This window comes from Bufo gargarizans, chromosome 7 (genome assembly GCF_014858855.1).
Source record: "Bufo gargarizans isolate SCDJY-AF-19 chromosome 7, ASM1485885v1, whole genome shotgun sequence".
Lineage (NCBI taxonomy): Eukaryota > Metazoa > Chordata > Amphibia > Anura > Bufonidae > Bufo > Bufo gargarizans.
Window position 1 is genome coordinate 47,408,352 of NC_058086.1, and position 21,870 is coordinate 47,430,221.

The 21,870-nt window shown below is 47.3% G+C and overlaps 1 protein-coding gene across 2 annotated transcripts in view; it reads right to left on the reverse strand.

Moving 5' to 3' along the window:
• Window positions 1-21,870, reverse strand: part of FGGY (FGGY carbohydrate kinase domain containing) — a 162,240-nt gene that overhangs the window by 99,741 nt on the left and 40,629 nt on the right. The window lies entirely within an intron of this gene.

Sequence of the window (21,870 nt, forward strand, 5' to 3'; positions counted from 1 at the left end):
CCCAGTGGGTGCCGAAAATGGCAGCAAACCCTGAGCCCGCAGCTGCATCTGAAAAGACTGTAGGCGACTGACACGACAGCTCGGGTACAAATAAGGAGACCCCGTTCCACTGGCTCAGGAAATGATCCCACATATGGAGGTCCGCTAGGGCTTGACTGTCCAAGCACACTGGGCTGTTCTGTTCTGGGGCGGAACTCAAGAGCGCGAGTAGGCGGGATATGAAAGCTCTGCCCTGTGGGATGATGCGCATGGCGAAGTTCAACATGCCCAGAAGAGACTGAAGGTCCGTCTTAGTGACCACGGTCGTGACTGCGAACCTGTGAATGACTCCTCTAATCCTTGTTAACTTGTCCGCCGGTAATCTAGCTAGCATGCGCTGGGAGTCTAATTCGATGCCAAGAAAGGTGATGACTGTGGCCGGGCCTTCTACTTTCTTGGGGGACACCGGGACATCTAGTTGGGAAAAGCACCTGAGTAACTTGCCCAGCCCTAGGGGGAGTGCCCCTGGCCTCTCAATCAGCAGGAAGTCATCCAGGTAGTGGATGACAAATTCACAGAGGACTACGTGTTCCAGGATCCAGTGGAGTGCCTGAGCCAACTGATCGAAGAGCCAGGGGCTACTCTTGGAACCGAAGGTGAGCTTAGTGGAGAAATAGTACAGGCCTTTCCACTTGATGCCGTGCCACTGCCAGAGGGCTGGCATGATGGGAAGCAACTTGAAGGCATCCGATATGTCGGCTTTGGACAGCCAGGACCCTGGGCCCGTTTTCATGATGATAGCGATAGCCTGGTCTATCGATGCATATCTCATGCCCACTTCCTCCGAAGGAATGAGGGAGTTGAGGCTGGGGACCTGGGAGCCGTGTGGGGCCGACAAGTCGATGATGAGTCTCTCCTTCCCGCTGAACTTGCCTGTGACTACCCCCACGGGACTGACTCTCCAGCGTTGAAAAGGGGGCACACCAAAGGGACCGATTAAGAACCCCTTGCACAACTCGGCTTCTATCAGTGCGTCTACAGAGGCGGGATTTCTTTCGGCTGACTGAAGGTTTTTGCACTCGTGTGTGGACTCTGGAGTTGTGATCAGTCCCGTGTGGAAACCCTCGTGAAATCCTGTCACCAGGAACTGAACAAACCCAGGGTTGTGGTGGCCTCGCAAGAATTCTTGTAGACGGCTGATATTGACCACACTCATGTAGCTTTTTACGGATTTTAATGAGCATGCTACTCGGGGGTGAGCCCTGAAACAATTGGTGCAGATATGCAACAACCGGCACTGCCCAAAATTACAGGAGGCGTAATTGAAGTTGTTGCATATCTGTGCCCTTCCTAGCTGAATGATGGGCCGGCCCAGCTTGTCTACTGAGCTGGGGGGCCTGAAGACCTCAAGAGGACCAGCTGCCGAGGTGGAGGGGTAGGACGCCGTGCTGACGGCGGACTTGTCGCACCACTCAACCGAGTGGAAGATAGATTGACAGGCGGAACAGGAGGGAGCCTTCAGACCTGCAAAGTGTCTGCAGAAAAGCTCAGTGTCCAGGTTGGACCAGTCGGTGATGTGTTGAAACTGGGAGAGAGCCGCTGCCGCCTTAGCTGCAAATGAGCAGTGGTAGTCGTAGAACGCGGTTCCTCCGTACCTATGACCCAACTCTGTGACCCTGAAGAGATAATGGTCTAGTTCCTCCCTCCTGTCCGGCCTGGCAGTGCAGATGACATCCCTGAAAAGACTAAATGCCATGACGAATTCCGGGATGGACAATTTGCGGTTGAGCCGGTGGTCGCGGCTCCTTAGTACCACCGACACTTCTCCACAAGCTATAACCCTGTTATCAGAAAGGTCCCTGGATGCTATGAGTAGAGACGCAAGATTGACATCCCTACCCTCCAGGATGTCCTTCCTGATGTTGAGCGGGACATAGTGGGAGGGAGTCACGTTGGGGACGGACTGGGCAGAATGAATGTCTGCTGTGGCAGAGGTGGAGGCGACCGGAACCTCAAGGGAGGAAACTGGTGCGACTGTGCTGCGAGCCTCGATGGACTCCAACCTCGCCTGCATGGATGTGACGGCCGACGTCAGACTGTTTAGCATGACGTGAATCTGAGTCAGCGATGTCTGCATCGTAGTTGCAGGGGGATCATTGGCACTGGGTGCCAGGGAGTCTCTCCACAGCCGATACAGTTCTGCTTTCCTAGCGGTTGCCGGGAAAGGAACGCCCCGCCTTGTCAACTCCGCCATCAGCCTAGGAATTGTCCAATCACGTAGGGACGGTGTGCTGCCCCTCTCAGAAGCCTGTGCTACGACCTCGTCCACCGACGCGTCGACAATGTCCGAAGCACGTGACATAGCGGCTGTGGAAAGAGTAACGTACCATGACCGACTAGCCTGATGGCCGCTGGCACCCGTGCAGCTGTCTAACCACGTACAGAAAAGTGAACAATTGCCGTGAGGTATGCACACTGAACCAGAAGAGCCGTGAAGGAATGGCCAGGAACCGCCACCCGGGAGTCCATGCAAGGAGACCCGACGTACTTACCAACTGAGAATCCCTATGCACTGACTTCACGGAAGTGTAATGAAATGAAAATGACCTGTGCGTTAACAAGAAAAACATGAGACCCCAGCCTGGGCCAACCACTTCCCATCCCCCGACGTGTACCTCACTACCTCGGTAGCCAAGGAAAAATCAATTGAGATCCCACCAACTTCTCTCAGACTAACCACTGTATAGAACCTGGAAAACAACAACGGAACAAATGCAAAAGAACCAGTCAATGCGTGAGGCTCAATACCAGGACGTGTTCGTGAGGGGTGTGGTGACTGGTGTGGGAGGGCGTTTTCTTTTTTTTTTTTTTTTTTATATATTTTTTTTTTTGCGTTGATCATGGAAAAGAACCCCTACCTATCTAGGCGGCACGGCGGCCCGTGCCAGACTTTAATGTGGGCGGGGAGCGAGCCGTTGCCTGCACCACCGTGCTCCGTGGTAACCGCGTGGGGAACGCGGAGTTCCCTGGTACCATGAACCACGTGGGGATGGATATTGGCAACGGCTGACAATCCCTGCAAACATGAGGCGAGTGCCACGTGGAGAGCTGACGCATGTCCCTGACAGGGCGCTCAGTGCGGGGCCCTCTCTGTCCCTGGGTGGCGCCGTCCGCCGGCTGAGCGCTTCTGCCGCGTGGGGAGCAGCGCAGCCCTCAGGCATGAGGTCGGCCCAGGGGGGCCCCTGGCGACGAGGGCCCCATCTTGCCGAGGCTAAGCGTGCCGCGTGGGGGGCCTCACCGGTCCCTGATGGGGCGCCCAGTGCGGGGGTGCCCCCCTTACTCCCCGGGGGCCGCCTCCCGCCGGCTGGGCACCTCCACCGCGTGGGGAAACGGAGCTGCCCCCTGGCATAGGGGGGAGGCCTAATCAGACATGCCTCCCCCCTTCTGTGTAGACGTGCCACGTGGGGGGCGCACCATTCCCTGATGGGGTGCCCAGTGCGGGGGTGCCCCCCTACTAGACGAGGGGCCGCCCCCCGCCGGCTGGGCACCTCCACCGCGTGGGGAAACGGAGCTGCCCCCTGGCATAGGGGGGAGGCCTAATCAGACATGCCTCCCCCCTTCTGTGTAGACGTGCCACGTGGGGGGCGCACCACTCCCTGATGGGGTGCCCAGTGCGGGGGTGCCCCCCTACTCCACGAGGGGCCGCCCCCCGCCGGCTGGGCATCCCCACCGCGTGGGGAGAAAAATGCGCCCCCTGGCAATTGGGGAAGTGTGGTGCCGCCGATCCACAGCAGTCTGCGCCGCCCACCAGGTGAGGGAGCGAGGCAGCGCAGGCTGTGTACCGGCCGAGAAGAGGGGGGCGGGAGCGGGCGGGGAGTTGGGCCCTCATGTGACCACTGGCTCCGCCCCCCGCCGGAGAGCGGTGCCGAGCACGAGCCTGGGCGGTGGAGGAGGGGGGTGCCGTAAGCGTGGCTCCATCCCCCCCCCCCCCAGAGGCTGACGAGGTGCCGCCTGTAGAAACGGGCAGGAGGGGTGAACCGGACGCAGCGAATGGCGGCCCCTACGTACCAAAGGGCCGACCACCGCACTGCTGCCTGCACTTACCCAATCCACCAAACGACTGCCAGGTACGAGCGCACGCTTCCAAGGACTCTGCACTACGTACGTTTGTGGGAGGGCGCCGGCCGTTTAAGTAGGTGGCCAAGCCCCTCCCACAAATACAGGCCAATGAATCGGCCTTACACAACTACTATAATACTGCCTCCTATGTACAAGAATATAACTACTATAATACTGCTCCTATGTACAGGAATATAACTACTATAATACTGCTCCTATTTACAAGAATATAACTACTATAATACTGCCTCCTATGTACAAGAATATAACTACTATAATACTGCTCCTATGTACAGGAATATAACTACTATAATACTGCTCCTTTGTACAAGAATATAACTACTATAATACTGCCTCCTATGTACAAGAATATAACTACTATAATACTGCCTCCTATGTACAAGAATATAACTACTATACACTACGTGCAGAATTATTAGGCAAATGAGTATTTAGACCACATCATCCTCTTTATGCATGTTGTCTTACTCCAAGCTGTATAGGCTGGAAAGCCTACTACCAATTAAGCATATTAGGTGATGTGCATCTCTGTAATGAGAAGGGGTGTGGTCTAATGACATCAACACCCTATATCAGGTGTGCATAATTATTAGGCAACTTCCTTTCCTTTGGCAAAATGGGTCAAAAGAAGGACTTGACCGGCTCAGAAAAGTCAAAAATAGTGAGATATCTTGCAGAGGGATGCAGCACTCTTAAAATTGCAAAGCTTCTGAAGCGTGATCATCGAACAATCAAGCGTTTCATTCAAAATAGTCAACAGGGTCGCAAGAAGCGTGTGGAAAAACCAAGGCGCAAAATAACTGCCCATGAACTGAGAAAAGTCAAGCGTGCAGCTGCCAAGATGCCACTTGCCACCAGTTTGGCCATATTTCAGAGCTGCAACATCACTGGAGTGCCCAAAAGCACAAGGTGTGCAATACTCAGAGACATGGCCAAGGTAAGAAAGGCTGAAAGACGACCACCACTGAACAAGACACACAAGCTGAAACGTCAAGACTGTGCCAAGAAATATCTCAAGACTGATTTTTCTAAGGTTTTATGGACTGATGAAATGAGAGTGAGTCTTGATGGGCCAGATGGCTGGATTGGTAAAGGGCAGAGAGCTCCAGTCCGACTCAGACGCCAGCAAGGTGGAGGTGGAGTACTGTTTTGGGCTGGTATCATCAAAGATGAGCTTGTGGGACCTTTTTGGGTTGAGGATGGAGTCAAGCTCAACTCCCAGTCCTACTGCCAGTTTCTGGAAGACACCTTCTTCAAGTAGTGGTACAGGAAGAAGTCTGCAAGGTAAGAAAAACATGATTTTCTTGCAGGACAATGCTCCATCACACGCGTCCAAGTACTCCACAGCGTGGCTGGCAAGAAAGGGTATAAAAGAAGAAAATCTAATGACATGGCCTCCTTGTTCACCTGATCTGAACCCCATTGAGAACCTGTGGTCCATCATCAAATGTGAGATTTACAAGGAGGGAAAACAGTACACCTCTCTGAACAGTGTCTGGGAGGCTGTGGTTGCTGCTGCACGCAATGTTGATGGTGAACAGATCAAAACACTGACAGAATCCATGGATGGCAGGCTTTTGAGTGTCCTTGCAAAGAAAGGTGACTATATTGGTCACTGATTTGTTTTTGTTTTGTTTTTGAATGTCAGAAATGTATATTTGTGAATGTTGAGATGTTATATTGGTTTCACTGGTAAAAATAAATAATTGAAATGGGTATATATTTGTTTTTTGTTAAGTTGCCTAATAATTATGTACAGTAATAGTCACCTGCACACACAGATATCCCCCTAAAATAGCTAAAACTAAAAACAAACTAAAAACTACTTCCAAAAATATTCAGCTTTGATATTAATGAGTTTTTTGGGTTCGTTGAGAACATGGTTGTTGTTCAATAATAAAATTAATCCTCAAAAATACAACTTGCCTAATAATTCTGCACTCCCTGTAATACTGCTCCTATGTACAAGAATATAACTACTATAATACTGCTCCTATTTACAAGAATATAACTGCTATAATACTGCTCCTATGTACAAGAATATAACTGCTATAATACTGCTCCTATGTACAAGAATATAGCTACTATAATACTGCTCCTATGTACAAGAATATAACTACTATAATACTGCTCCTATGTACAAGAATATAACTACTATAATACTGCTCCTATGTACAAGAATATAACTACTATAATACTGCTCCTATGTACAAGAATATAACTACTATAATACTGCCTCCTATGTACAAGAATATAACTACTATAATACTGCTCCTATGTACAAGAATATAACTGCTATAATACTGCTCCTATATACAAGAATATAACTACTATAATACTGCTCCTATGTACAAGAATATAACTACTATAATACTGCTCCTATTTACAAGAATATAACTGCTATAATACTGCCTCTTATGTACAGGAATATAACTACTATAATACTGCCTCCTATGTACAAGAATATAACTACTATAATACTGCTCCTATGTACAAGAATATAACTGCTATAATACTGCTCCTATGTACAAGAATATAACTACTATAATACTGCTCCTATGTACAAGAATATAACTACTATAATACTGCTCCTATTTACAAGAATATAACTGCTATAATACTGCCTCTTATGTACAGGAATATAACTACTATAATACTGCCTCCTATGTACAAGAATATAACTACTATAATACTGCTCCTATGTACAAGAATATAACTACTATAATACTGCCTCCTATGTACAAGAATATAACTACTATAATACTGCTCCTATGTACAAGAATATAACTACTATAATACTGCCTCCTATGTACAAGACTATAACTACTATAATACTGCCTCCTATGTACAAGAATATAACTACTATAATACTGCCTCTTATGTACAAGAATATAACTACTATAATACTGCTCCTATGTACAAGAATATAACTACTATAATACTGCTCCTATGTACAAGAATATAACTACTATAATACTGCCTCCTATGTACAAGAATATAACTACTATAATACTGCTCCTATGTACAAGAATATAACTACTATAATACTGCCTCCTATGTACAAGACTATAACTACTATAATACTGCCTCCTATGTACAAGAATATAACTACTATAATACTGCCTCTTATGTACAAGAATATAACTACTATAATACTGCTCCTATGTACAAGAATATAACTACTATAATACTGCTCCTATGTACAAGAATATAACTACTATAATACTGCCTCCTATGTACAAGAATATAACTACTATAATACTGCTCCTATGTACAAGAATATAACTACTATAATACTGCTCCTATGTACAGGAATATAACTACTATAATACTGCCTCTTATGTACAAGAATATAACTACTATAATACTGGTCCTGTGTTCAGAAATATAATTATTTTTATACTGCTCCCATAGATATGGTTGAACAGGTTGGAGATGCTTTATGATTTTTAGTAAATGCTCTTTATATATGTTATATTAGATGTACAGTATGATGCTCAGTTCAGTATACTGCATCAGGTGGGGGGGGGGCTCTCATACTGTATCGTAGTAGATCTATACGGTAGAATATATAGGGGAAGTGTTTTCATTTTAGAACAATTGTTTTAATGTCGTGCTCGCTCATGGTGGGGGGTCTCAGACTGCCAGACAGAAGCCCTTGAACTTGCGGATTCCCAGCTGCTGGGGCAGTCAGACCCTGTTGACACTTTGACATCATCAGGTTTAAAGCTTTTATGGAGCCGACATCTCGGGAGTGATGACATGTTTGGTAATAACCTGTCATTTTGCTGCTAAACAAGACAAGTTTATAATCTCCGTTCATCGTTACCATTTATGGGCAATTTCAGCTTCAGACGAGAGACCTCTCTGAGCGCCATCTCCTCCCGAAATGGGATAAAATGTCTGCGGGTGATGGTACATGAGTGTCAAACAGTAATATCGCTAAGTACAACTAACGAGTCCCAGGCAGGATCAAGAGATGTAAGTTAAAGGGGTGTGGCTGTGACAACCTTGTCAGCCATAATATTTGCATTGGCTGCAGCACCCCCTGCAGGTAGAAGAGAGTATAGCATCACAATAGAGGGGTGCTTGAAAAATGTTCACTGGAGCTAGATGTGCAAAATGTATCAATACCCTGTCCCCAGCTTTCACACCCTGACTCGAAGGAGCTTGAATGGGGCAACGGCCGACTATTTGCCTTCTCGCTCCACATAAAGTCTGTGGTGCTGTAAACAATCACCCTTCAAGCGATTGTCCAGCCTTTAACACTATATTTGTTAATGGCTTCAGAGCCAAGTGTGTTCCTGATTCAGAGCTCCAAATTTTCTGCAGACATTGAATGAAATGATAAAATTCTGTGTTCCTGCTGTCACCACTAGGGGGAGCAATTTTTTAAAATCTTATTCCGGGGAACTAAGTGACCACCATTTTGGCCTCCATAACAGCGCCTCAGGGGTTGTCACCCAATGTCTCAAGCATCTGAATGCTAAATTTGCCGTTCATGGTGCCATTACACTGCATGGAGCTATGGCTGCGACCATATTGGACCAAATATAATAACTGAGCAAGATTCAACTCAGTCACTCGCTGGCGGTGATTTTTTTCTTGGTGTTAAGGGTTCATGTTGAGTTGAAAGCGATTCATCCTTCTGACCTTCCAGCAACCAGTCCAGACTTGATCATAGAGCTATGAAGCAGTTAGCCGACATGTGCTTCGCTGGGGTGGGTGGGGGGCACCGTCTGCAATGTTGTTGCTCCGTTTTATGTACGCAGCTCTTTTATGGGGTCATTGACTGCACCTTTCATGTGGTTTCCTCAGTAACTGGATAGGTAAGAAGTGCAGCGCAGACAACAATGTGCCCCTGGCCGTGGGAGATAAAGGTTTATATAGAAACAGCCCCGGCGGGCGGGCGACCCCCACCTCAGGGACCACCACTATATCTGTCATGTAAAACCAGGATCCTTTGTGTAATACAGTGATGGTCACCAGCGCTGCTGTGAAAGTCGCAAAAAAAGCCAAAAGGAGAAAGTCTCCAGTAAACTGCATGCCCAAAACACAGAAATGTGAATTTGATGTAATTCCCTTCAACAGCCATTAATGACAAAGCACCTGATTGGGTCATATTCATGAATCAGGGGGCTCAGGATGAACATGCTCCTCCTAGTTAACATCATACAGAACATGAATGATGGGAAGAGCCCACAAATAATAAAACTGCCATCTGTGATATAGCTACATATACACATTGGGCTGTAAAGAATATTTGACAGTCATCAGGTGATGAGCATCTTGTACTAAGTGGCGTTATGACCCCACAGTCCAGTAGACACTATGCATTCCAATAGATAGTGTTCTCCTGGCATGCCAGACAATGAAACATGATTTCTCGACCCTTAAAACATTCCCTCCCAATAATACATGCTGGATATGAGATTTGTGGGTCCAGGATGCTGCTGGCTTCACTAGTTCTCATGTATCAGCACAGCTTTAATCCTGGACTGATTCCTAATGAGGGATCTCCTCTCTCTTGTGACACTGATGCTGAGGACTGTGTGAGTCTGATGTTCCTGCTTCTCTCTACACTTTTACACAGCCTATGTGATTCACCTCTTGCAGATTGTCTTGTATGTGCTTTCCTCTCTGTCTACATCCTATTGGATGCTTTCCCCCTTTCCACCCTCTGATCTGCTGTGTACAATCTGCTCCCCTTCCTTGCTGCTATCTCGGAGGTAAGGGAAACCAGAGAGAACTGTCAGAAATAGGAGAAGAGCTCTGACCAATTTCAGTCAGATTCAGCAGCACCAGCAGCTATGTGAAGGACTTACACATACCCTGCAGCAGCAAAATGGTAGGAAACTTATAATGAAGACCATTTAGAGGGTTGATCAATTTTTCATTTAGGAAGTGAACAAACACACCTACATACATCACAATAGCAACAATATTGCTTTTTGTCTTTGCATATTGTCTTACTTTACACAGTCGATTGGCGGTTTTACCTGTCGAGGCCTTTCTGTCTTTGCAGTCGCGTTGGACATGTGACCAATATTCCTTTAAGAAATTTCCTAATTACATTATTATACAGATTTTACAGACCAGTCACAAAATTTCATAAAACGCGCAGAAAACTGAGCATCTATTCACCTCAACATGGAAACACTTTCATTAAGGGCCCCGGACCCGCTTTACAAACGGCGGCTGCCAAAAAAGGAGGCTTTTATCAACGGAAAAAAAGAGAAAAATATCTTGTAAACTAACGCGTTCCACAAAATGAAATGAATATAAACAGCCAAGAAAAATACTGAGAAAAACTCACATACAACGTAACATCTGTAAGAGAAAACTGCACCCGGGTCCACAGACGGAGGTGTTAACGCGAACGCCCTGAGCCTTCATTATACGTTCCTTTCATATTGAGCTTAATGGGGACGAGCGTTGCGATTACGGCTTCCAATGAGATCATGAGACGCGTCCGGGTGAGGAATTAGCCTAAGCGCCGACTGTTACAATAACATCATTGGGAGCCGATTCAGGGTTCCATCTGCTGCAATAAAAGCTTTGAAATAAAAACAAACAAACTGCCCCGCCGCACCTTTCACGCATTCCGGGCAAAAGAAGAAATTCAAAAAGTTTCTATTAAAATTTATTTCTGTAACGAAAAATACCAGGGAGCAGCAGGAGCACGGAAAAGATTAGACACGGATACTGAAGATACAGAGAAGATCTGGGGTGATTGTGTTACCAATCTGGACAATCTAGGACACCTCAAATAGGGGTTATTTGTAGATTAATCTCTGCAGCATGGTGGGGATGAGTGACTTCACCAGCAGAACAATCAGTGCAGCTCTGGAGTATAATACAGGATGTAACTCAGGATCAGTACAGGATAAGTAATGTATGTACACAGTGACTGCACCAGCAGAATAGTGAGTGCAGCTCTGGAGTATAGTACAGGGTGTAACTCAGGATCAGTACAGGATAAGTAATGTATGTACACAGTGACTGCACCAGCAGAATAGTGAGTGCAGCTCTGGAGTATAATACAGGATGTAACTCAGGATCAGTACAGGATAAGTAATGTATGTGCACAGTGACTGCACCAGCAGAATAGTGAGTGCAGCTCTGGAGTATAATACAGGATGTAACTCAGGATCAGTACAGGATAAGTAATGTATGTACACAGTGACTGCACCAGCAGAATAGTGAGTGCAGCTCTGGAGTATAGTACAGGGTGTAACTCAGGATCAGTACAGGATAAGTAATGTATGTACACAGTGACTGCACCAGCAGAATAGTGATTGCAGCTCTGGAGTATAATACAGCATGTAACTCAGGGTCAGTACAGGATAAGTAATGCATGTACACAGTGACTGCACCAGCAGAATAGTGAGTGCAGCTCTAGAGTATAATACAGGATGTAACTCAGGATCAGTACAGGATAATTAATGTATGTACACAGTGACTGCACCAGCAGAATAGTGAGTGCAGCTCTGGAGTATAATACAGGATGTAACTCAGGATCAGTACAGGATAAGTAATGTATGTACACAGTGACTGCACCAGCAGAATAGTGAGCGCAGCTCTGGAGTATAATACAGGATGTAACTCAGGATCAGTACAGGATAAGTAATGTATGTACACAGTGACTGCACCAGCAGAATAGTGAGTGCAGCTCTGGAGTATAATACAGGATGTAACTCAGGATCAGTACAGGATAAGTAATGTATGTACACAGTGACTGCACCAGCAGAATAGTGAGTGCAGCTCTGGAGTATAATACAGGATGTAACTCAGGATCAGTACAGGATAAGTAATGTATGTACACAGTGACTGCACCAGCAGAATAGTGAGTGCAGCTCTGGAGTATAATACAGGATGTAACTCAGGATCAGTACAGGATAAGTAATGTATGTACACAGTGACTCCACCAGCAGAATAGTGAGTGCAGCTCTGGAGTATAATACTGGATGTAACTCAGGATCAGTACAGGATAAGTAATGCAGGTACACAGTGACTGCACCAGCAGAATGGTGAGTGCAGCTCTGGAGTATAATACAGGATGTAACTCAGGATCAGTACAGGATAAATAATGTATGTACACAGTAACTGCGCCAGCAGAATAGTGAGTGCAGCTCTGGAGTATAATACAGGATGTAACTCAGGATCAGTACAGGATAAATAATGTATGTACACAGTGACTCCACCAGCAGAATAGCGAGTGCAGCTCTGGAGTATAATACAGGTACAAGACTTTTTGTTGGGATGAAATTTTGATCACATTTCTCTTTTTTTTCATTAGGCAATGAACTCAGTTTATATACATAAAATACATGGAAACCACTGTATATTACCCCTGTTTTGTGCTGGACACAATGGGTCTGAGACTGGTAATTGTGGTGTTCCCACGTTGGGGGCGCACTCTGTAGAAGTCCTGTAATCAGTCTGGTTGTTAATGTTTCTCAAATCAAAGAAAGGTCAACCTTAACCACAATCCTTGGAGCAGCGCAGGGAACGCCGGGCGTCACCACATCACACGGTGCACTGTATAGCCACACAAACAATGAGGGGCGAAATATAACAAGCAGATACCACAAGAGGATGAGGCTGTGCTCCAGGAGAATGGGAAATGCTCAGCGCAGGGGGTACTTACAGTAACTCACCCACATTCTCGGTATAATAATGGTGCACAGTGGTCAGTCTTCCTGTCATTTCTGACTACAATATTGTAGTAAAGTGCGGTATAGAAGACTTGGGGAGGAAGGTCTTGTGCTTTGTGTGGTTTATTAGATGTCAGTGTAGAAGGGAAATAATGTGTGTTCAGTGTGTAACTGTTGTAACTGTTTATATTTAATTTTTAAAGCTTCCTTGGGGCGGCCATATTGGAGTCAAGACCTTCCTTTATTATCTGTATAGGCAGGACAGCAGGGTGCGTGCTTGATGGCTGCTGCAATGACTGGAGGTCAAACAGGAGCGAAAAGTCATATTACATTCTCCAAGACATGAGCGACAGGAGAGCTGCATACCGAGCCTTATCTGTGTGTAGTGTGTAATACCACTGCTTTATCCAGACCTGCGCAGTGCCCCAGAGCGCTCATTAACGCATCCTCTAAGGCGGTTTATGCCGTGAAGACAGGTGAACCCTCATTACTACTGCTGGCAGGTGCACCCCTCAATACTACTGCTGACAGGTGCACCCCTCATTACTACTGCTGGCAGGTGCACCCCTCATTACTACTGCTGGCAGGTGCACCCCTCAATACTACTGCTGGCAGGTGCACCCCTCATTACTACTGCTGGCAGGTGCACCCCTCATTACTACTGCTGGCAGGTGCACCCCTCATTACTACTGCTGGCAGGTGCACCCCTCATTACTACTGCTGGCAGGTGCACCCCTCATTAATACTACCGACAGGTGCACCCCTCAATACTACTGCTGACAGGTGAACCCTCATTACTACTGCTGGCAGGTGCACCCCTCAATACTACTGCTGACAGGTGCACCCCTCATTACTACTGCTGGCAGGTGCACCCCTCATTACTACTGCTGGCAGGTGCACCCCTCATTACTACTGCTGGCAGGTGCACCCCTCATTAATACTGCTGGCAGGTGCACCCCTCATTACTACTGCTGGCAGGTGCACCCCTCATTAATACTACCGACAGGTGCACCCCTCAATACTACTGCTGACAGGTGAACCCTCATTACTACTGCTGGCAGGTGCACCCCTCAATACTACTGCTGACAGGTGCACCCCTCATTACTACTGCTGGCAGGTGCACCCCTCAATACTACTGCTGACAGGTGCACCCCTCATTACTACTGCTGGCAGGTGCACCCCTCAATACTACTGCTGGCAGGTGCACCCCTCAATACTACTGCTGGCAGGTGCACCCCTCAATACTACTGCTGGCAGGTGCACCCCTCAATACTACTGCTGGCAGGTGCACCCCTCAATACTACTGCTGGCAGGTGCACCCCTCAATACTACTGCTGGCAGGTGCACCCCTCATTACTACTGCTGGCAGGTGCACCCCTCAATACTACTGCTGGCAGGTGCACCCCTCAATACTACTGCTGGCAGGTGCACCCCTCATTACTACTGCTGGCAGGTGCACCCCTCAATACTACTGCTGGCAGGTGAACCCCTCAATACTACTGCTGACAGGTGCACCCCTCATTACTACTGCTGACAGGTGCACCCCTCATTACTACTGCTGACAGGTGCACCCCTCATTACTACTGCTGGCAGGTGCACCCCTCATTAATACTGCTGGCAGGTGCACCTCTCATTAATACTACCGACAGGTGCACCCCTCATTAATACTGCCGACAGGTGCACCATCATTACTGCTGCTGGCAGGTGCACCCTCATTACTACTGCTGGCAGGTGCACCCCTCATTACTGCTGCTGACAGGTGAACCCCTCATTACTACTGCTGACAGGTGCACCTCTCATTACTACTGCCGACAGGTAAACCCCTCATTACTACTGCTGGAAGGAGCACCCCTCATTACTGCTGTTGGTAGGTGAACCCCTCATTACTACTACTGACAGGTGAACCCCTCATTACTGCTGTTGGTAAGTGAACCCCACATTACTACTACTGGAAGGAGCATCCCTCATTACTGCTGTTGGTAGGTGAATCCCATATTACTACTACTGGAAGGCGCACCCCTCATTACTGCTGTTGGTAGGTGAACCCCTCATTACTACTGCTGACAGGTGAACCCCTCATTACTGCTGTTGGTAGGTGAACCCCACATTACTACTACTGGAAGGAGCACCTCTCATTACTGCTGTTGGTAGGTGAACCCCTCATTACTACTGCTGACAGGTGAACCCCTCATTACTGCTGTTGGTAGGTGAACCCCACATTACTACTACTGGAAGGAGCACCCCTCATTACTGCTGTTGGTAGGTGAACCCCTCATTACTGCTGTTGGTAGGTAAACCCCTCATTACTGCTGTTGGTAGGTAAACCCCTCATTACTACTGCTGGAAGGAGCACCCCTCATTACTGCTGTTGGTAGGTGAACCCCTCATTACTACTGCTGGTAGGTGTTCCCCTCTACTACTGCTGGTAGGTGTTCCCCTCATTACTACTGCTGGAAGGAGCACCCCTCATTACTGCTGTTGGTAGGTGAACCCCTCATTACTACTGCTGACAATCTGCAAAGGGTTTATTAAATCACATGCGCTGAAAATCGGAGCAAAACCAGAGCTGCAGAAAAGAAAGAAGTAAAAGCAATTTAATATTTCCTTTACTTTTTAGTTTTTCTTTTTTTTATATACAGAATTTGTTCCCTTTCTTTCCTATCCGATATCCATATTGGGCTTCATAAAAGGAGGGGCTTTTGGGGGGGGGGGGGATTTCCTTGAAGACAACAACAACCATTGTATGTATGGAGGATAACCAGCAGAGAAGGGGTGCTGCCTGACAGTAGAAGGAGCAAAGGCAATATTACTTTTAGATGCATACATCTTAGTCTTGGGGTGCAGAATCTAAAAAAATCTTTCTTGGTAAAGAAGATTTAAACAATTATTAGAAAGAGGAGGGTCAGGTACATAACATAGAATGACAAGGTCCCCAGCAGCACAGAGTATTTCAGAGCTGATCTTTCTGGGGGGACAGTGACCTCTCATGACGTTATTAAGGACAAGGTTGCATGTGTCGGTCATGAAGAGGGAGCTCTTGTTCTGCCAAATTGTGGCAAATAAATATGTACTATGACTACAACACTGTATGGGGGCATCTCTTGCATAATGTGGGGTGTCTCTGGTACCGTATGCAAGTCTCCCTTGTACTAAAGTGGAGCATTTCTCGCACTGTGTGGGTGCATTTGGCACTAAAGGCAGAATCTCTGGCACTGTAATCTCTTTGGCATCTCTTTTTCAGAGTATCTGAGGATTTAGCGGACACTTGTGGGGGCATAAAAAGCATAAAGAACTGATGCAAACTGACTTCAATGTATGCACCTATTCACATGTGCTGCAATTACTACTAATTTTACAAAAATATATATATATATTTATTTATTTATTTTCAAAAGCACCACAACAGCTTTCTGCAATTTGATTGCACTATGTGAATTGGCCGTTTCTTGAATCAGATCAGTTACAGATTAAAATAAAAATATTTAGCAGTGTAAACCTGGTCTTACTCCATAAAGCTGACACCCGCAGCCGACGGCCCCCCGATTCTGTTTAGATAAGTAGCAGAATCAGCACCTTGTGCCCTGATCGACACTTCATAAATAATTAACTCCAAAACTGCTCCAATGCAGAGACTGGCAGCTGTGGATTAAAGGAGGGCCCGGGTCTCCGAGCTGCGCCCTCCGAAAACACATCACAAATCAGCACAAACAGAGCAGCCACAGAATCACCAAGTGTGGCAGTCACCCCACAAATATAACACCTGTGAGGCCGAAAGAGAGAAAACTATAGAGACGTCCTGTATCCAGAGCGAGCAGGAGGAAGTCTGCTTCCCCAAACTTAGGGCTCATGCACACGACTACGTTTTTTGCGGTCCGCAAAAAACAGATCCGCAAAAAATAAGGAATACATTCATGTGCATTCCATATTTAGCAGAATGGCCCCTGATAGAACATCCTATCCTTGTCTGTAATGCGGACAATAATAAGAAACGTTCTATTTTTTTGTGGTGGAACGGCCATGCGGACATATACGGAATTGGAATGCACACGGAGTTACTTCTGATTTTTTTGCTGACCCATTGAGATGAATGGTTCCGCATATGATCCACAAAAAAAAAAAAAACAACAGAACGGACACGGAAAGAAAATACATTTGTGTGCATGAGGCCTTACAATGTGACACAGAACAAAGGACAATGAGTAATTGTAAAGTAATTTGTTACTTTTCTGTAAGAATGACTTTTTTTGTATTATTTGTTCTGAAGATAAATAAAATGTTTTGTAAACAATCATCATATAATAAAAACACTTGCAACTTCCTAATATACAGTGAGGAAGATTTACTAATACTGACTAATAGTAACACAGTCTTAGGCCTCATGCACACGACCGTTGTGTGCATCCGTGGCCGTTGTGCCGTTTTCCGTTTTTTTTCACGGACCCATTGACTTTCAATGGGTCCGTGGAAAAATCGGAAAATGCACCGTTTGGCAGCCGCATCCGTGAGCCGTGTTTCCTGGCCGTGAAAAAAATATGACCTGTCCTATTTTTTTCACGGCCAACGGTTCACGGGCCCATTCAAGTCAATGGGTCCGTGAAAGAACACGGATGCACACAAGATTGGCATCCGTGTCCGTGATCCGTGGCCGTAGGTTTTAGTTTCATACAGACGGATCCGAAGATCCGTCTGCATAAAAGCTTTTTCTGATCTAAGTTTTCACTTCGTGAAAACTCATTTCCGACAGTATATTCTAACACAGAAGCGTTCCCATGGTGATGGGGACGCTTCTAGTTAGAATACACTGCAAACTTTGTACAAGACTGCCCCCTGCTGCCTGGCAGCACCCGATCTCTTACAGGGGGATATGATAGTACAATTAACCCCATCATATCCCCCTGTAAGAGATCAGGGCTGCCAGGCAGCAGGGGGCAGACCCCCCCCCCCTCCCCAGTTTGAATATCATTGTGCGGCCCCCCCCCTCCCCTGTTGTTAACTCGTTGGTGGCCAGTGTGCGCACCCCCCTCCCTCCCTCCCTCTATTGTTTTAATACATTGGGGCCAGTGTGCGCGCGCCCCCCCAACCCCCCCTCCCTCCCTCTATTGTTTTAATACATTGGGGCCAGTGTGCGCACCCCCCCAACCCCCCCCCCCCCCCCCCTCCCTCCCTCTATTGTAATCATCATCGGTGGCAGCGGAGTAGAAGATTTTCATACTTACCTGCTTCTTGCTGCTGCGATGTCTGCGTCCGGCCGGGAGCTCCTCCTACTGGTAAGTGACAGGTCTGTGCGGCGCATTGCTGTCACTTACCAGTAGGAGGAGCTCCCGGCCGGACGCAGACATCGCAGCAGCAAGAAGCAGGTAAGTATGAAAATCTTCTACTCCGCTGCCACCGATGATGATTACAATAGAGGGAGGGAGGGGGGGGGGGGGTTGGGGGGGGTGCGCACACTGGCCCCAATGTATTAAAACAATAGAGAGAGGGAGGGAGGGGGGGTTGGGGGGGCGCGCGCACACTGGCCCCAATGTATTAAAACAATAGAGGGAGGGAGGGGGGGGGGGTTGGGGGGGCGCGCGCACACTGGCCCCAATGTATTAAAATAATAGAGGGGGGGTTGGGGGGCGCGCGCACACTGGCCCCAATGTATTAAAACAATAGAGGGAGGGAGGGGGGTGCGCACACTGGCCACCAACGAGTTAACAACAGGGGAGGGGGGGCCCACTGGCCACCAATGAGTTAAAAACAGGGGGGGGGGTCTGCCCCCTGCTGCCTGGCAGCACCTGCCAGGCAGCAGGGGGCAGTCATGTACACAGTTTTTTTGTATATTCTAACCTGAAGCGTCTCCATCACCATGGGAACGCCTCTGTGTTAGAATATACTGTCGGAAATGAGTTTCACGATGTAGCTCATATCCGACAGTATATTCTAACATAGAGGCGTTCCCATGGTGATGGGGACGCTACAAGTTAAAATATACCATCGGATTGGAGCAAACTCCAATCCGATGGTATAACAGAACTCCAGACTTTACATTGAAAGTCAATGGGGACGGATCCGTTTGAAATGGCACCATATTGTGTCAACATCAAACGGATCCGTCCCCATTGACTTGCATTGTAATTCAGGACGGATCCGTTTGGCTCCGCACGGCCAGGCGGACACCAAAATGACTTTTTTTTCATGTCCGTGGATCCTCCAAAAATCAAGGAAGACCCACGGACGAAAAAACGGTCACGGATCACGGACCCACGGACCCAGTTTTTGCGGGCCGTGAAAAAAAACTGTCGTGTGCATGAGGCCTTAGGCCTCATGCACACGACCGTTGTGTGCATCCGTGGCCGTTGTGCCGTTTTCCGTTTTTTTTCACGGACCCATTGACTTTCAATGGGTCCGTGGAAAAATCGGAAAATGCACCGTTTGGCAGCCGCATCCGTGAGCCGTGTTTCCTGGCCGTGAAAAAAATATGACCTGTCCTATTTTTTTCACTGCCAACGGTTCACGGGCCCATTCAAGTCAATGGGTCCGTGAAAGAACACGGATGCACACAAGATTGGCATCCGTGTCCGTGATCCGTGGCCGTAGGTTTTAGTTTCATACAGACGGATCCGAAGATCCGTCTGCATAAAAGCTTTTTCTGATCTAAGTTTTCACTTCGTGAAAACTCATTTCCGACAGTATATTCTAACACAGAAGCGTTCCCATGGTGATGGGGACGCTTCTAGTTAGAATACACTGCAAACTTTGTACAAGACTGCCCCCTGCTGCCTGGCAGCACCCGATCTCTTACAGGGGGATATGATAGTACAATTAACCCCATCATATCCCCCTGTAAGAGATCAGGGCTGCCAGGCAGCAGGGGGCAGACCCCCCCCCCCCCCCCTCCCCAGTTTGAATATCATTGTGCGGCCCCCCCCTCCCCTGTTGTTAACTCGTTGGTGGCCAGTGTGCGCACCCCCCTCCCTCCCTCCCTCTATTGTTTTAATACATTGGGGCCAGTGTGCGCGCCCCCCCCCCAACCCCCCCTCCCTCCCTCTATTGTTTTAATACATTGGGGCCAGTGTGCGCGCGCCCCCCCAACCCCCCCTCCCTCCCTCTATTGTTTTAATACATTGGGGCCAGTGTGCGCGCGCCCCCCCAACCCCCCCTCCCTCCCTCTATTGTTTTAATACATTGGGGCCAGTGTGCGCACCCCCCCAACCCCCCCCCCCCCCCCCTCCCTCCCTATATTGTAATCATCATCGGTGGCAGCGGAGTAGAAGATTTTCATACTTACCTGCTTCTTGCTGCTGCGATGTCTGCGTCCGGCCGGGAGCTCCTCCTACTGGTAAGTGACAGGTCTGTGCGGCGCATTGCTGTCACTTACCAGTAGGAGGAGCTCCCGGCCGGACGCAGACATCGCAGCAGCAAGAAGCAGGTAAGTATGAAAATCTTCTACTCCGCTGCCACCGATGATGATTACAATAGAGGGAGGGAGGGGGGGGGGGGGGGGGTTGGGGGGGTGCGCACACTGGCCCCAATGTATTAAAACAATAGAGAGAGGGAGGGAGGGGGGGTTGGGGGGGCGCGCGCACACTGGCCCCAATGTATTAAAACAATAGAGGGAGGGGGGGGGTTGGGGGGGCGCGCGCACACTGGCCCCAATGTATTAAAATAATAGAGGGGGGGTTGGGGGGCGCGCACACTGGCCACCAACGAGTTAACAACAGGGGAGGGGGGGCCCACTGGCCACCAATGAGTTAAAAACAGGGGGGGGGTCTGCCCCCTGCTGCCTGGCAGCACCTGCCAGGCAGCAGGGGGCAGTCATGTACACAGTTTTTTTGTATATTCTAACCTGAAGCGTCTCCATCACCATGGGAACGCCTCTGTGTTAGAATATACTGTCGGATCTGAGTTTCACGATGTAGCTCATATCCGACAGTATATTCTAACATAGAGGCGTTCCCATGGTGATGGGGACGCTACAAGTTAAAATATACCATCGGATTGGAGAAAACTCCAATCCGATGGTATAACAGAACTCCAGACTTTACATTGAAAGTCAATGGGGACGGATCCGTTTGAAATGGCACCATATTGTGTCAACATCAAACGGATCCGTCCCCATTGACTTGCATTGTAATTCAGGACGGATCCGTTTGGCTCCGCACGGCCAGGCGGACACCAAAATGACTTATTTTTCATGTCCGTGGATCCTCCAAAAATCAAGGAAGACCCACGGACGGAAAAACGGTCACGGATCACGGACCAACGGAACCCCGTTTTGCGGACCGTGAAAAAAAACGTCCGTGTGCATGAGGCCTTACCCTGCGCCAGATTTATTACAGTGGTTGATGCCACCTGAGTAATCTGCCGCACCTATAGACGGTTTAGTCTAACTTTTCGCCACATATTTGTTGCTTTAGTTTTACTCCAAATATGGGCCAATTCACTAGCACATTATGTGATCACAAAATAGCCACTAAGCCATGTCCTCCTGTTGGGCAAGACAGGAAAGGTATTTAAGTGACTAAGACTATTAATAAATATGGTGCTAGGCAGGTACACTAGTTTTTGGCACAAATTACACCAACATTCTAGTGCTTCTTCAATAGTAAATATTCCCCTTTGTCCTTTAATGCAGTTACAGTATATTCTTGTACATATAGAGCAGTATTATAGTAGTTATATTCTTGTACATAGGACAAAGTATTATAGTAGTTATATTCTTGTACATAGGACAAAGTATTATAGTAGTTATATTCTTATATATAGGAGGCAGTATTATAGTAGTTATATTCTTGTACATAGGAGGCAGTATTATAGTAGTTATATTCTTGTACATAGGACAAAGTATTATAGTAGTTATATTCTTGTACATAGGACAAAGTATTATAGTAGTTATATTCTTGTACATAGGAGTAGTATTATAGTAGTTATATTCTTGTACATAGGAGTAGTATTATAGTAGTTATATTGTTGTACATAGGAGCAGTATTATAGTAGTTATATTCTTATACATAGGAGCAGTATTATAGTAGTTATATTCTTGTACATAGGACAAAGTATTATAGTAGTTATATTCTTGTACATAGGAGGCAGTATTATAGTAGTTATATTC